The following is a 13,934-nucleotide window of genomic DNA, read 5'->3' as shown; positions in this document are numbered from 1 at the left end:
TCATGATAGCTATTGTATAAATGCTTCACCTCCTATTGCACCCATATCATCTCTTTTTGGTATGTTAGATGTGTCCTCCACCATGAAGACTGAAACAAAATAGTCATTCAAAGCTTCAGTTATTTCCTCATTACCCAACATCAATTCCCCCTTCTCGTCCTCCAAGGGACCTACATTCACTTTGGCCACCTTTCTCCGCTTTATATAATTATCAAAACTTTTACTATCCATTTTTTCTATTTTGTGCTAGTTTATTTTTACAACTTATCTTCCATTTCTTTATTGATCGGATTAAACATTGGTTTTTAATTGAACTATTGCACCCTCCATTTACTTGAGAAACTCAAATCATGCTGTGATCACTTTTTCCAAGAGGATCCCTAACTACAAGATCAAAATTTTACCTGTTTCATTACATTGGACCAGATCTGAGATAGCAAGTAGGAGAGGTGGTGGGAAGGGTTGGGGGATGTTGAAAGGGGAGTGGTGGAGGGAAGAGGTGGATGAAGAGGGGTGAAGGGAATGGGTGAGGAGTGGAGGGAAGGAGTGGAGGGGTGGAAATGGAGAGGTCAGGTGGAGAGGTGGAAAGGAGGGGAGAAAGTTGGAGGTCGAGTGGGGGAAGGGGTGAAAGGGGAGAATTGAAAGGAGAGGTGGACCAGGTCTGGTGGAAGTGGAGGAGTGATGGAGAGTTGTGGGAAGAGAGGTGGCTGGGAGGGGTGGTAGGTGAGGTGTGGATGGGGAGGAGTGGTGGAAGGAGAGGGGTGGAGATTTGGGAGGAAGGGGAGTGGTGGAGTGGGATTGTAGAAGGGGAGCAGGAGCGGAGGGGTAGAAAAGGAAGAGGTAAAGCTGAGTTGCGGATGGGGAGGAGTGGAAGAGGAAAGGTGGGAGAGGGGGTTTAGGAGGAAGGGGAGTGGGGGTGTGGTATTGTGGATAGGGGAGTGGAGATGGAGGTGCAGAGGAGAGTGGTGGATAGGGTGTGGTGGAAGGAAATGGTAGGGGAGGGATGGAGAGAAAGGCATGGAAGGGTAGGCATGTAAGAGGATAGGTGGAGGTTATGGCATGGATGGGCAGGAGTGGAAAGGGAGGGTTAGTTTGTTGCGGAGAAGGGGATAAATGGAATGAGAGGCATGGAAAGGGGTGGATGGGATTTATGGAAGGGAGGGGTGAAGAAGAAGGATGGATGGGAGGGTTTAAATGGAGGGGTCAAGGGGAGGCATGGAGGGGAATTAGAAGGGGTATAGTGTAAGGGGAGTGATGGGAAGGGTGGAAAGGGAGATATGGAAATGGATGGATGAGGAGGGTTGGAGGGGGTGGAGGAGTGGAGGGGATTGGTGGAAAAGGAGGGGGAGAAGGTGCGATCAAAGGGGAGAGTTGGAGGGTGGGGTGGAGTGCGAGGGGTGGAGAGGAAATGGTGGGTGGGGAGGGGTTGATAGCAATACGTAGAGGGGAGAGGTGGAGGGGTGGATAGGGAGGGATGGAAGGGGAGAGGTGAAGGTGGGTGTGGAGGGGAGATGTGAAGTGATTGGGTGGAGAGGCGTTTCTATTTCGTCTTCTTCCACTTCCAGCAGTTTAGATGAATCTAGGCATATTGCTGCCCTCTGCAGGATGTATAGTTAGTTACAGAGTTTCAAGAAACTCAAGTTCTTGAGTATACACTAGTCACACGTAGAAAGAGAATAATAAACTTTTCAATCAGATGGTGGTTCTCTTGGTGGCCAAAGATCTAATAGAAAAACAAAATACATTTAATTCAGACAGCCTCTTGAACAATATGCTTCTTTCAATTTTTTGTATGGATTACAACTCAGCAAAATGTGCTGAACTGTCTGGACTACCACAGTCACATAATCCAGTAGGATGTCCTCCTATTATCTTTAAATAATAGTTTAGCCCACAATGCCGCAACTTAAGTCTTGTTAATTTCTCAATATCTCTACAATTTAAGACCGTTTTAACTAGTGGGTGACTAGAAAAGAAAGCCTTCCCTTTAATTCATTTTTCCAATCCTCCGGCCATTGCTTCTCTACACCTTTTTTTATCCTACTTCTCAATTCTGCTCTGCCTAGGGGTATTCTAATTCCTACTTGCCCGCTCTGTAAGGAAGACTTTGCAATGCCATCCACAATATCATTTCCCTCCACCCCAGCATGCCAGGGTATCCATGTAAATCTGACTTCACAACCCATCTTCCCTACTCTACACAAAGCTAACAGAATCTCACTAACTACGTCAGGATTCGCTTTCGTTTTATTCCCTTTTATAGCCTCTAAGGCAGCAGCAGAATCCGAAAAGATGACAACCCTGCATGGTCGAGAGTCTTCTATCCATCATAAGGCCCAGAGAATTGCTAATAATTCTGTTGCAAAGACAGAAATACCATGGGAAATCCCGTGACAAATCTCATCTCCAAGTTGAGGGTTTGGTTGAGAGGAGAATCTACGAAACAAAACAGTCATTATCAAAATTAAAGACTGCAACAGATCTTGGTCATTCTCTGTTTCCTCCTTTTCTGTTGATTTGTTACAGGAGAGGGAATTACTGAAACATTTTCAGAAATTAAATCATGAATGTATTTCAATTTTTAGCATCTGGAATTGAAAGGCAAATGCATCAACTATCAAACAGAGAGAATAAATGGATAATACAATACTTGTTATGACAAATATTTTGGCAGGGATATTTAGGGTTGACATGCATAATTCCTCTTCTGCTTTCAAGATTACCACAACTGCTGAGCTGTTAGTAGAAAGGGCTCAGCTGACCGGAGATTCATTCTGCAACTCTCAGTTTTCATTTCCTTGTTTCTCACTATAAAATTCTCCTGCTCTCTCCCAGTTCATAGACCATCTCACATTGGACAGCTGAAGTGAGTTTCTAGCACATTGGACCACGCTGTCAAAATATCGAACCTTCATCGGTGAGTCTTGCTGGCTTTCAATTCTTGTAACTCTCCAGTCTAAATAACCACTGATGTGAAATATGCATTGATGACAGGATCAGAGTTAATTGGATATCAGTGAGTGAGGCTGTTTGGAGACTGCAGATGCTGGAATCTAGGGAAGCAATCTCCCTCACTCTCCCCCTCTCCCCCCCCCTTCCTCCACCCCCAGTTCAGAGGATGTAATAGTGCAATGGTTAGCACAACACTATTACAGCACCAGCGATCCAGGCTCAATTTCAATTCCATCACTGTCCACAGGAAGGTTGTGCATTCTCTCCATGACCATGTGGGTTTGCTCTGGATGTTCTGGTTTCCTCACACATTCCCAAGACAGACTGGTTAGATGAATTGGTCGCATGGGTGTAATTGGACAGCACGGCCTCACTGGGCTAGAAGGGCCTGTTATTCAGCTCTATTTCTAACAAAGTGAAGTGGAGATACATCTCTACTAAAGCAGGTGCAAGGCACTCCTGCCCTTTGCATCCTCTTCCACACTCTCTCCAAAGCCTTAACATCCTTCCTATAGTGGAGTTACCAGAACTGTACACAATATTCCAGATGTGGGTGAGCCAGAGTTTTATTAGGTTGCAATATAGACTCCTGGCTTCTCCTCTCACTGTGGCCTCCTATATATCGGTGAGACCCAATATATCAGATCCTGTATACTGGCAGACCGCTTCACCAAGCACCTATGCTCCATCTGCCAGAAGGGCGTGATCTCGCAGTGGCTACACATTTCAGTTCTGTTTCCCATTTGCATTCTGATGTGTCATTCCATGGCCTCCTCTTCTGCTGCAATGGGTCCACACTCAGGTTGGAGGAGGAACACCTTATATTCTATCTGAGTAGCCTAAAACCTGATAGCATGAACATCGATTCTGGGAATTGCCCACCCAGAACTCCTCTACTGTTCCCCATTCCCGTTTCCCTCTCTCACCTTATTTTCTTGCTTGACCAACAATTTCCTCTGTTGCTCTTCCTCTTTCCCTTTCTTCCATGGCCTTTTGTCCTCTCCTGTCAGATTCCCTCTTCTCCAGCCCCTGGTCTGTTATACCAATCGACTTCCCAGCACTATGCTTGACCCATCTTCCTCTCCTGGTTTGACTTATCGCCTACTAGTACTTCTATCTCCCTTCCCCCTCACCTTCCTACTCTGATTTTTCATCTCTATTTTCCATTCATGATGAAGGGTCTCAGCCCAAAATGTCAACTGTTTACTCTTTTCCATGGATGTTGCCTGGCCTGCTGAGTTCCTCCAGCATTTTGTGTAGATTACTATGATTTCCCGCATCTGCAAATTTTCTCTTGTTTGTGCTCTTGACCTTTGAAGTCTAATGAAACCAAGCATTCCATGAAGCTTGTTAACCACCGTATTGACCTATGTCGCTACTTTTAAGGTGCTATAAACTTTAATTGCAAGATCTCCCTGCTCAGCTACACTGTTCAGAACCTCTGATTTTGCTCTACCTACGTACAATGTCTCACATTTATCTGGGTTAAACTCCTTCTACCATTTCTCAGCTCAAATAAGCACCAGTTTTATATCATACTCTTTCCTTTGCCAGTCTTCTATTCACAACTATTCACAACTCCACCGATCTTGATGTCATCCACAAATTTACTTAACCACCCATCTACATTTTCATCCAAGTCATTTATATACATCACAAACAGCAGAGTTTCTGCACAGATCCCTGCAGAACTCCACTAATTACAGACCTCTAGCTCAAATAAGTCCCTTCAACCACTAATCTCTGTCTTCAAGCTGTACAAGTCAGTTCTGAATCCAAACAGCCAATTTACCACAGATCCCATGCATCTTAATTTTCTGGATTAGCCTTGCATTAGCGATTTTGTCACATGCCTTACTAAACTCCATGTAGACAACATCCACTGCCCTACTCCCATCAAACTTTCTTGTTACTTTGTCAAAATTTCAATCAGGTTGGTAAGGCACAACCTGCAATGTCGGATTCCTAATCAGGCCATGGGTTTCCAAATGCTCATAAATCCTATCCGTAAGAATTTTCTCCAGCAATTTCCCTACGGCAGACAAGAGATCAACTGGTCTGTACTTCCCAGGATTTTCCCTTGTCCCCTTATTAAATAGAGGTACAACATTAGCCACTCACTAGTCCTCCGGGGTCTCACCAGTGCCTAGAGAGATCACAAAGTTACTGGTTAAGGCCCCAGCAATCTCATCTCTTGTCTCCTTCAATAATCTGAGAAAAATTCCATCAGACAACGGGGACTTAACCACCTTAATATTCCTTAGGAAGCACAACACTTCCTCCTTTAAAATTCCCTAACGTATCTATGCACTTAGTACTGATCTCCTGGTCCTCCATATCCTTTTCCTCAGTAAATACTGAAGCAAAGTACTCATTAAGTACCTCATTTACATTCTCTGAATCTAAGCAAATGTGACTTCCTTTATCCTTGAGTGCTCCTAACCTCTAACTAGTTATCCTCCTACTCTTGATCTATGTATAGTAATGGCTACAACATCATACTTCCGTATTCTGATGCATGCTCGAAGTTTACCAATGTTACCCATAATCCTGGCTTTCCTAATCCCCTTCTTTAGTTCTTTTCTGGCTTCTTTATTCTCCTCATGTGCTTTGATTGATCCTAACCTCTGAAACTTTATATACCTTTCCCTTTGCTTCTTGACTAAATTCAGCACCTCTCTGAACATCCAAGTTTCTCTCAAGCTTTCCATCCTTGTCCTTACTTCTAACAGGAACATACCTTCACCGATCTCTGTGCAATTGATCTTTAAGCATCTTTCAGATGTCTGATATGGATTTGTCAGAGAAAGGGTGTTCCCAATAAACGTTTCTTAGTTCTTATCTAATGTAAATTACCCTACTCCAATTTAAAACTCTCCTACAAAGACCATACCTATCCTTATCTATAGCTATTCTGAAAGTTAAGGAGTTGGGGTCACTGCTCCATAACCGTTCATCCACTGATATATCAGTCACCTGGCCAGGCTCATCATCCAACACCAGGTCCAGTATGGCCCCTTCTCTCATCGGATCGCCAACATATGGATTTAAGAAACTTTCCTAGATACACTTAAAAAAAGTTGGCCCCTTCTAAACACATCACACTAAGAATGTCCCAGTTTAGTTTAGGGAAGTTGAAATATCCCATGATGACAACCTTATTATTTTTACATATTTCCTTAATCTGATTACATACCTGTTCATCAATGTCCCGGTGGTTTTTCGGGGTCTATTGTACAATCCCACTTGTGTGATTGCACCCTTCCTATTCCCGAGTTCCACCCAAATGGATTCAGTGTCTGATCCCTCCATTATGTCTCCTCTGAGTACAGCTGTGATATTGTCCCTGATTAGTAGTGCAAATCCACCCTTTCTTTTACCTCCTCCTCTATCTTTTTTTAAAACTTTGAAAACCTGATTCATTAGTCAACCATTCTTGTCGCTCTCTCAATCAAGTTTCAGTAATGGCTACAACATCATAGTTTTATGTACTGATTCATGTGCAAAGTTCATCACCCTTACCCATAATACTCCAAGCATTAAAATATATGCACCTCAAACTATCTGACCCATCAGGCCTGTCATTTCAATTTTACTTTTCAATACTTTACCTGACATCTTCCTTCCAGTCCAATATTTCCCTTACTGACTTGGGGCTCTGGTTCCCAGCACCCTGCAAAACTATTTTAAGCTCTCCCGAGTAGCATCAGAAAGCATATTAGTTTGCCTCCAGTTCATATACAACCCACACTCTTGTACAAGTCACCTCTTCCCCAGAAAAGGTTCCAGCAATCCACAAACTTCATAACCTTGTCCCCTGCACCATCTCCACAGCCACTCTTATATCTGTGCCAACACCCCATTACCTGTGCTAGCCCGTGGCACAGGGAGTAATCTGGAGATTACAATCTCGGCAAACATTCTCTTCAGCCTCTTTCCCAGCTCTATGTATATACTCACTGCATAGGCCCACTTTCCCTTTTCTGCCCATGTTATTGGTGTCAATATGTACCACGATCTCCCTCCCCCTTGAAAACATTTTGCAACCTCTCCACTACATCATGGACCCTCGCACCTGGAAGGCAACACACCATCCTGGAGTCTGTTTTCAATCCTCCTTTCTGTCCCCTGAACTATCAAGTCCCCTTAAACTACTGTACTGCCTGACTTTACCCTTCCCTGTCAAGCTCAGAACTGGACACAGGGTCACCAGCATGCAGCTCCTGCCAGGATCTGATGGGTCATTTACTACCACATCCTCCCCCCACCCCCCCCATATCCAAATCAGTGTAGTTGTTGCTGACGGGAAATGCCACAGGGCAAGTCAGAAATGACGTCTTAATCCCTTTACCTCTCCTGGCAGTTATCCATCTTCTGTCCGAAGCCTGTACTCAGGGTGTGAGCACCTCTTCAAATGTCTCACCTATAATATCTTCAGCTTCCCGAATGATCCTGGGTACATCCAACTCACACGTGTGCATGCGCTGGCTGTGCATGCAGCCTGTTACAGCTGCTCCGACTAGTTTTCTAACTTTTCTAACTTACATTATTTGTTTTTTTTTCGTTCACGGTAACACGTCGAAGCTGCACCCTCTCTAACATGCTGGTGGAGAGAGTTTTATTCTGGTACCCAATTTCCCTTGGGATAAGTAAAGTATGTCTGTCTGTCCACTCCAGCTCCAGCACCTTGAGCTGGTCAGTCATTTTCTTTTCCTGCAGACGTAGTCATCAGAGAAACTGTCAGGTATAACGAATTCCTACATCTGACAGAAGAAGCATTCCATCCTGACAATTCTATGCCCAAAAAAAAGAAAGAAAAAAATACTCTGTCACTGGCACATTCCAACAATTGCCACTCTGATTGAACATACCCTCCTCTTATTTGCAGCTGAGGTTCGACCTCTGACGCCAATATTTTCTGCGCCTGTGCAGTCCAAAGAGTACAACCTTGTCCAAATCTGCTCCTTTTATCCTTTCTCCTGACTTCCATAAGGCTCGGACCCAAAACACATTCCTTACGTCTGAGCCACTGTTGAAAAGACAATGATCACCGTTGTCATATGACATGACAAATAACAAATGAACAAGACGAATGCAGTAGGTCCAGCAGCATCTGCAGGTTGAAGAGAATTTTCAGTTCAAGGGCTGCATCAAGTCCATCAATTCTTTTCCTTCCACAGATGCTCCTTGAGCCACTGATTTTCTTCTTCAGCTGGTTAGTGATTTCAAGGGAACCTGCAGGAGACATTGCTTCCGGTATTCAAATTTACATATCGAATGGCAGGGCACTGAGGAGTGCAATGGGACAAAGGGATCCTGGAAAAACTGTAACTAAATCGTTCAATGTCACTTGGATGTCAGATTGGGGACCATGGTAGTGTAGCAGTTAGCACAGGTCTATGACAACACGGGATGTTGGAGTTCGGAGTTGCTCCAATGTCCTCTAATCAAGTCTGTATCTCCTCCCCCATGTACACATGGGTTTCCTCTCAGTGCTCCAGTTTCCTCCCATAGTCCAACTGGACCAGTTAATTAGTCATTGTAAACTGTTCTATGATGAGGCCAGGGATAAATAGGTGTGTTGCTGGATGGCATGGCTCAGTGCGCCAGAGGGTTCTTTTCCGTGTGTACCTCTATATAAATAAATAATAGATAGTTTTCTTGAAAACATATAAAGAGCTTTCAGTACATTGACTTTCATGGTAAAATTGTGGTTAGCACGACGTGATTAGAACTACATCGTAGATCAGAGTTCAGTCCAGGGGTCCTCAATGGATACATGGATTTCACCAAGTGGCAAAGATTTCTCCCACACTCCAAAGAGATTCCACTTAGTAAGTTAATGTGTCATTATTAATTGTTCCATAATCGGACGAGGGTTAAATCAGGTGTTGTTGGCTGTGCTGGAAGGGCCCATTCCACATTGTCTCTACACCAGTCACAGTGCTGAGTACAGGAGTTACATTGATGCTCAATGAAATGTTGGTGAATCCTAATCTGGAGTATTGTGTGCAATCTGGACAACTATCTACAGGAAAGATAATAAGTTTGAAGAAATGCAGAGAAAATTTTCGTGATTGTTGCTAAGACTTGAGGATCTGAATTACAGGGAAAGGTCGAGTAAGTTGGACCATAAGATCAAAGAGCAGAACTAGTCCATTTGGCTCATTGAGTCTGCTGTGCCATTTCATCATGGCTGATCCATTTTCTCTCACCCACAATCCCCTGCCTTCACGCTGTATTCCTTCATGCCCTAACCAATCAAGAATCAATCAAGCACTGCCTTAAGTATACTGTTACAATACATGTCCAACAACAATGAATATAGAATTAAGTCAAGTTTTACAAACAAATAAACAATTCATTAAACCCTGCTCAACAAAAAATGAAAAGTAAACAAACAACTAACTTAACCAGAAGTTAACTGCTATACGGCAACTCTGGAACAGTTCTTAAAATGGTAAATGCGAACACAGTCTTAAAATGGTAACTACAAAAGTCCAAGTGACTTATACAGTCAATTAAGACAGACTTTCCTGAAGTAATGAATTCCTCGACAACGTGACTTTACTGCTGATCCCAGCTGAAATATATCTTGTCAGAAGGATTCACGAGGAAGGAAATTAAAACGGCCTAAAGGAACTAACCTTTTCTTAGCAAATGAAAACTGCACAACCCTTTCTACTCTCACAGTTAGAGGTTATCTCAGATGCAGGTAACTATTTCCTGAACGAAGATTCAATAAGGTCAACCCTGTATTAAACCGCTGAACTTTACTCGACCCTTTAGGTTCCCATATTTCAGTAAAGTTTTCACTCTCCAATAATTAGACTTTAAAAGTAAATCAAAGATATATAAAACAAAACTGCCAGCACAGCAATTCTGTACCTTACAGTAGGAAGTAAAACTCCACTTTAAAATGAAATTGCGCCATGAGACAAATACACAGCATAACAGAGTAACTGACAAATTAATTAATGGTTCAACACAAAGCGCCTGCGTGACAGCAGGCTTTCCTGTTTTATACCTGCTGAGAACATGTCATCACGTGACCTCACACTGGCTGGAAATTACGTCACCCCACCATCACAAGACCATTACATCATGCTGAATTACACCAGATACACCAAATACAAGATACCCATGGGGTATGTAACACATCCCTCCAAAAAAAATTTGGTCTGTCATGAGCAAAATTTTGACAATTAATTAATTACAAAAACAAATGTATAAAATCTACAACATACACAATATACATAGTATTATCACCAGCAGCCAACCAACAAAGACTCCCTTTATTCCCACTCTTTGCATCCTGCCAATAAGCCACCACTTTATCCATACTAGAAGCTTTGCTGTAATACCAAGGGCTCATAGCTTGTTAAGCAGCCTCATGTATGACACTTTGTCAAAGGCTTTCTGAAAACCCAAGTATGACAATGTAAAACATCAACAGATTCTCTTTTCTCTATCCTGCCTGTTATTTCTTCAAAGAGTTCCAGCAGAATTGTCAGGCAAGATTTTCCCTTGAGGAAACCATGCTGACCACAGCCTATTTTATTATCTGCCTCCAAGAACCCTGAAACCACATCCTTAATAATTGACTCTGAGATCTTCCCAACCACTGAGGTCAGACCAACTAGCCCATAATTTCCTCTCTTCTACCTCTCTCCTTTCTTGAAGAGTGGAGTGAAATTTACAAACTTCCATTCAGCTGGATCTATTCCAGAACCTAGTAATTCTCAAAAGATCATTACCAATGCCTCCATAACTCTTCAGTCACCTCTGTAAGAACCTTCTCCCTTGTTAACTTCACACACATAATTAATCTGACACCTGGAATTTAAACCATACTGCTTGTGTCTTACACAGTGAAGATTGATGCAAAGTACTTATTCACTTTGTCCATCATTCCCTTGTCCCACATTACTACTTCCTAGCATCATTTTTCAGCAGTCTGATATGTACTGTCACCTCTCTTTTACACTTTATTTGTCTGAAGAAACTTTTGGTGTACCCTTTAATATTATTGGTCAAGTTACTTTAGAATTCAATCTTTACCTTCTTAATAACTTTACTTAGTTGTCTTTTGTTTGTATTGAAAAACTTTCAAATTCTCTAACTTCCCACTAATTTTTACTCTATTACTCTCTCTGGTTTTTATGTTGGTTTTGACTTCCCTTGTTAGCCCTGGTTGTGGCATCTTGCCTTCAGAATACTTCTTCATTTTAGGGATGTCGAATGCCTATAAAAATGAATTCACTCCTCCCCTTTGGAAGTTTTCATGTTTTATTGTTTTACAACATTGAATCACAATGGATTTAATTTGGCTTTTTTGACACTGATCAAAGGAAAAAGACTCTTTCATGTCAAAGTGAAAACATCTCTACAATGTAAGACTCTTGACAGTGTGGAGGATCAGAGGGATCTTGGGGTCCGAGCCCATAGGACGCTCAAAGCAAAAGGTTGACTCTGTGGTTAAGAAGGCTTACGGTGTATTGGCCTTCATCAATCATGGAATTGAGTTTAGGAGCCGAAAGGTAATGTTGCAGCTATATAGAATCCAGGTCAGACCGCACTTGGAGTACTGTGCTCAGTTTTGGTCGGCTTGCTACAGGAACGATGTGGAAGCCATAGAAAGGGTGCCTAGGAGATTTACAAGAATGTTGCCTGGATTCAGGAGCATGCCTTATGAGTATAGGCTGAGTGAACTCAGCTTTTTCTCTTTGGAGAGACGGAGAATGAGGGGTGACCTGATAGAGGTGTATAAGATGATGAGAGACATTGATTATGTGGATAGTAAGAGGCTTTTTCCCAGGGCTGAAATGGCTGCTATAAGAGGGCACAGGTTTAAGGTGCTGGGGTGTAGGTACAGAGGAGATGTCAGGGGTAAGTTTTTCACTCAGAGAGTGGTGAGTGCGTGGAATGGGCTGCCAGCGATGGTGGGGGTGGTGGATACGATAAGATCTTTTAAGAGATTTTTAGATAAGTACATGGAGCTTAGTAAGATAGAGGGCTATAGGTAAGCCTAGTAATTACTAAGGTTCAGCACAACTTTGTGGGCTGAAGGGCCCATATTGTGCTGTAGGTTTTCTATGTTTCTATAGAGTGATCTAAGTTAATTACATATATGAGACACAAAATAATTGATTAAATAAGTATTCACCCCCTTTAGTATGACACATCAAATAAAAAAAAACAAATTGTTTTAGAAGCCACATAATTAGTTAAATGGAGATCTGTTTTTGGAGAACTGTGTACCATCAAGTTGTTTCAATTGATTTTAGTAAAAATATTACTGTACCTGGAAGGTCCAACTGCTGGTGAATCACTATCCTGGCAAAAACAACACCATGCAGACAAAAGAACACTTCAAGCAACTCCATGTAAAGGTTTTTGAAAAGCACAAGTCAGGACATGGACTTCAAGTTACTAAATATCCCTTGGAGTACAGTTAAGTCAATCATCAAGGAATGGAAAGAATATGGCACAGCTGTAAATCTATCTAGAGCAGGTCATCCTCAAAAACGGAGTGACCAGGCAAGAAGGAGACTAGTGAGGGAGGCCACCAAAAAACTTATGACAACTCTGGAGGAGTTACAAGCTGCAGTAGCTATGATGTAAGAAACTGCCCAAACAACAACTGTTGCCCAGGTGCTTCACCAGTTGCAGCTTTATGGGAGAGTAGCAAAGAGAAAGCTTCTGTTGGAAAAAAAACTCATATGAAATCTCAGCTAGAGTTTGCCAGAAAACATGTGGAAGACTGAAGTTAGCTGGAAGAAGGTTTTATGGTCTGATGAAACCAAAACTGAGCTTTTTGGCCATCAGACTAAATGCCATGCACATCATCAAAAACACACCATCTCTCTCATGAATCCTGGGGCTGACAACATCACGCTGTGGAGATGCTTCACTGCAGCAGGCCCTGGAATGCTTGTGAAGGTACAGGGTAAAAGGAATGTAGCAAAATACAAGGAAATCCTGAAAGAAAACCTAATACAATCTGCAAGAGGACTGTGATTTAGGAGAGAATTTTTTTCTCGAAAGGTAATGACACCAAGTATAAAGCCAATAGGAATGGCTTAAAATCATCAAAATTAATGTCCTGGAATGGCCAAGTCAGAGTCCAGACCTCAATCTAATTGAGAATTTGTGGCTTTACTTGAAAAGGGTTATTCATTCATGATCCCCAAGTAATCTGACAGAGCTTGAGAAGCTTTGTAAAGAAGTATGGGGAAAATTGCAGAATTCAGAGCTGCAAAGCTGAAAGTGACCTATCCACATGGACTCAGGCTGTAATTGCTGATGAAGGTGCATCCACTAAATACTGACTTGAAGAGTTTGAATCCTTATGCAATCAATTACATTGTATTTTATATTTGTAATTAATTTAGATCACTTTGTAGGGATCTGTTTTGGAGATAGTGATAACGAATTCTATCTCCTTTACAATAGCATTGGAGAGGGATAGAAACAAACAAGCTAGGAAAGCATTTAATTGGAGCAAGGGGAAATATGATGCTATAAGGCAGAACTTGGAAGCATAAATTGGAAACAGATGTTCTCAGAGAAATGTACGGGAAAAATGTGGCAAATGTTCAGGGGATATTTGCATGGAGTTCTGCATAGGTGTGTTCCAATGAGACAGGGAAAGGATGGTAGGGTACTGGAACCATGATGTACAAAGGCTGTTGTAAATCTAGTCAAGAAGAAAAGAAAAGCTGCTCAGGTTGACCCTGTGGTTAAGAAAACATTGGCCTTCATCAACCATGGGATTGAGTTTAAGAGCCGAGAGGTAACATTACAGCTATATAGGACTCTGGTCAGACCCCACTTGGAGTATTGTGTTCAATTCTGGTCACCGCACTACAGGAAGGATGTGGAAACCACAGAAAGGGTGAAGAGGAGATTTACAAGGATTTTGTCTGGATTGGGGAGCATGCCTTATGAGAAAAGGTTGAGCGAACTTGGCCTTTGCTCCT

At 42.3% G+C, this 13,934-nt stretch overlaps 1 protein-coding gene across 3 annotated transcripts in view; it reads left to right on the top strand.

Moving 5' to 3' along the window:
* Positions 1-2,847: 2,847 nt before the first annotated feature.
* The window catches only part of LOC132402593 (uncharacterized), a 45,598-nt gene continuing 34,511 nt past the window's right edge, over positions 2,848-13,934 (top strand). For 2 of the 3 annotated variants that reach the window (XR_009514969.1, XM_059985490.1), the window contains exon 1: positions 2,848-2,917. The gene's annotated coding sequence lies outside the window, so the exon portion shown is untranslated. Of the gene's footprint in view, positions 2,918-12,887; positions 13,000-13,934 lie in introns of those variants that run through there. The other variant, XM_059985491.1, reaches the window with a different exon arrangement.

The sequence above is a fragment of the Hypanus sabinus genome, chromosome 12 (genome assembly GCF_030144855.1).
Source record: "Hypanus sabinus isolate sHypSab1 chromosome 12, sHypSab1.hap1, whole genome shotgun sequence".
Classification (NCBI taxonomy): Eukaryota; Metazoa; Chordata; class Chondrichthyes; order Myliobatiformes; family Dasyatidae; genus Hypanus; species Hypanus sabinus.
The sequence above is the reverse complement of the archived record's forward strand: the minus strand, read 5'-3'. Positions and strand labels throughout refer to the sequence as shown.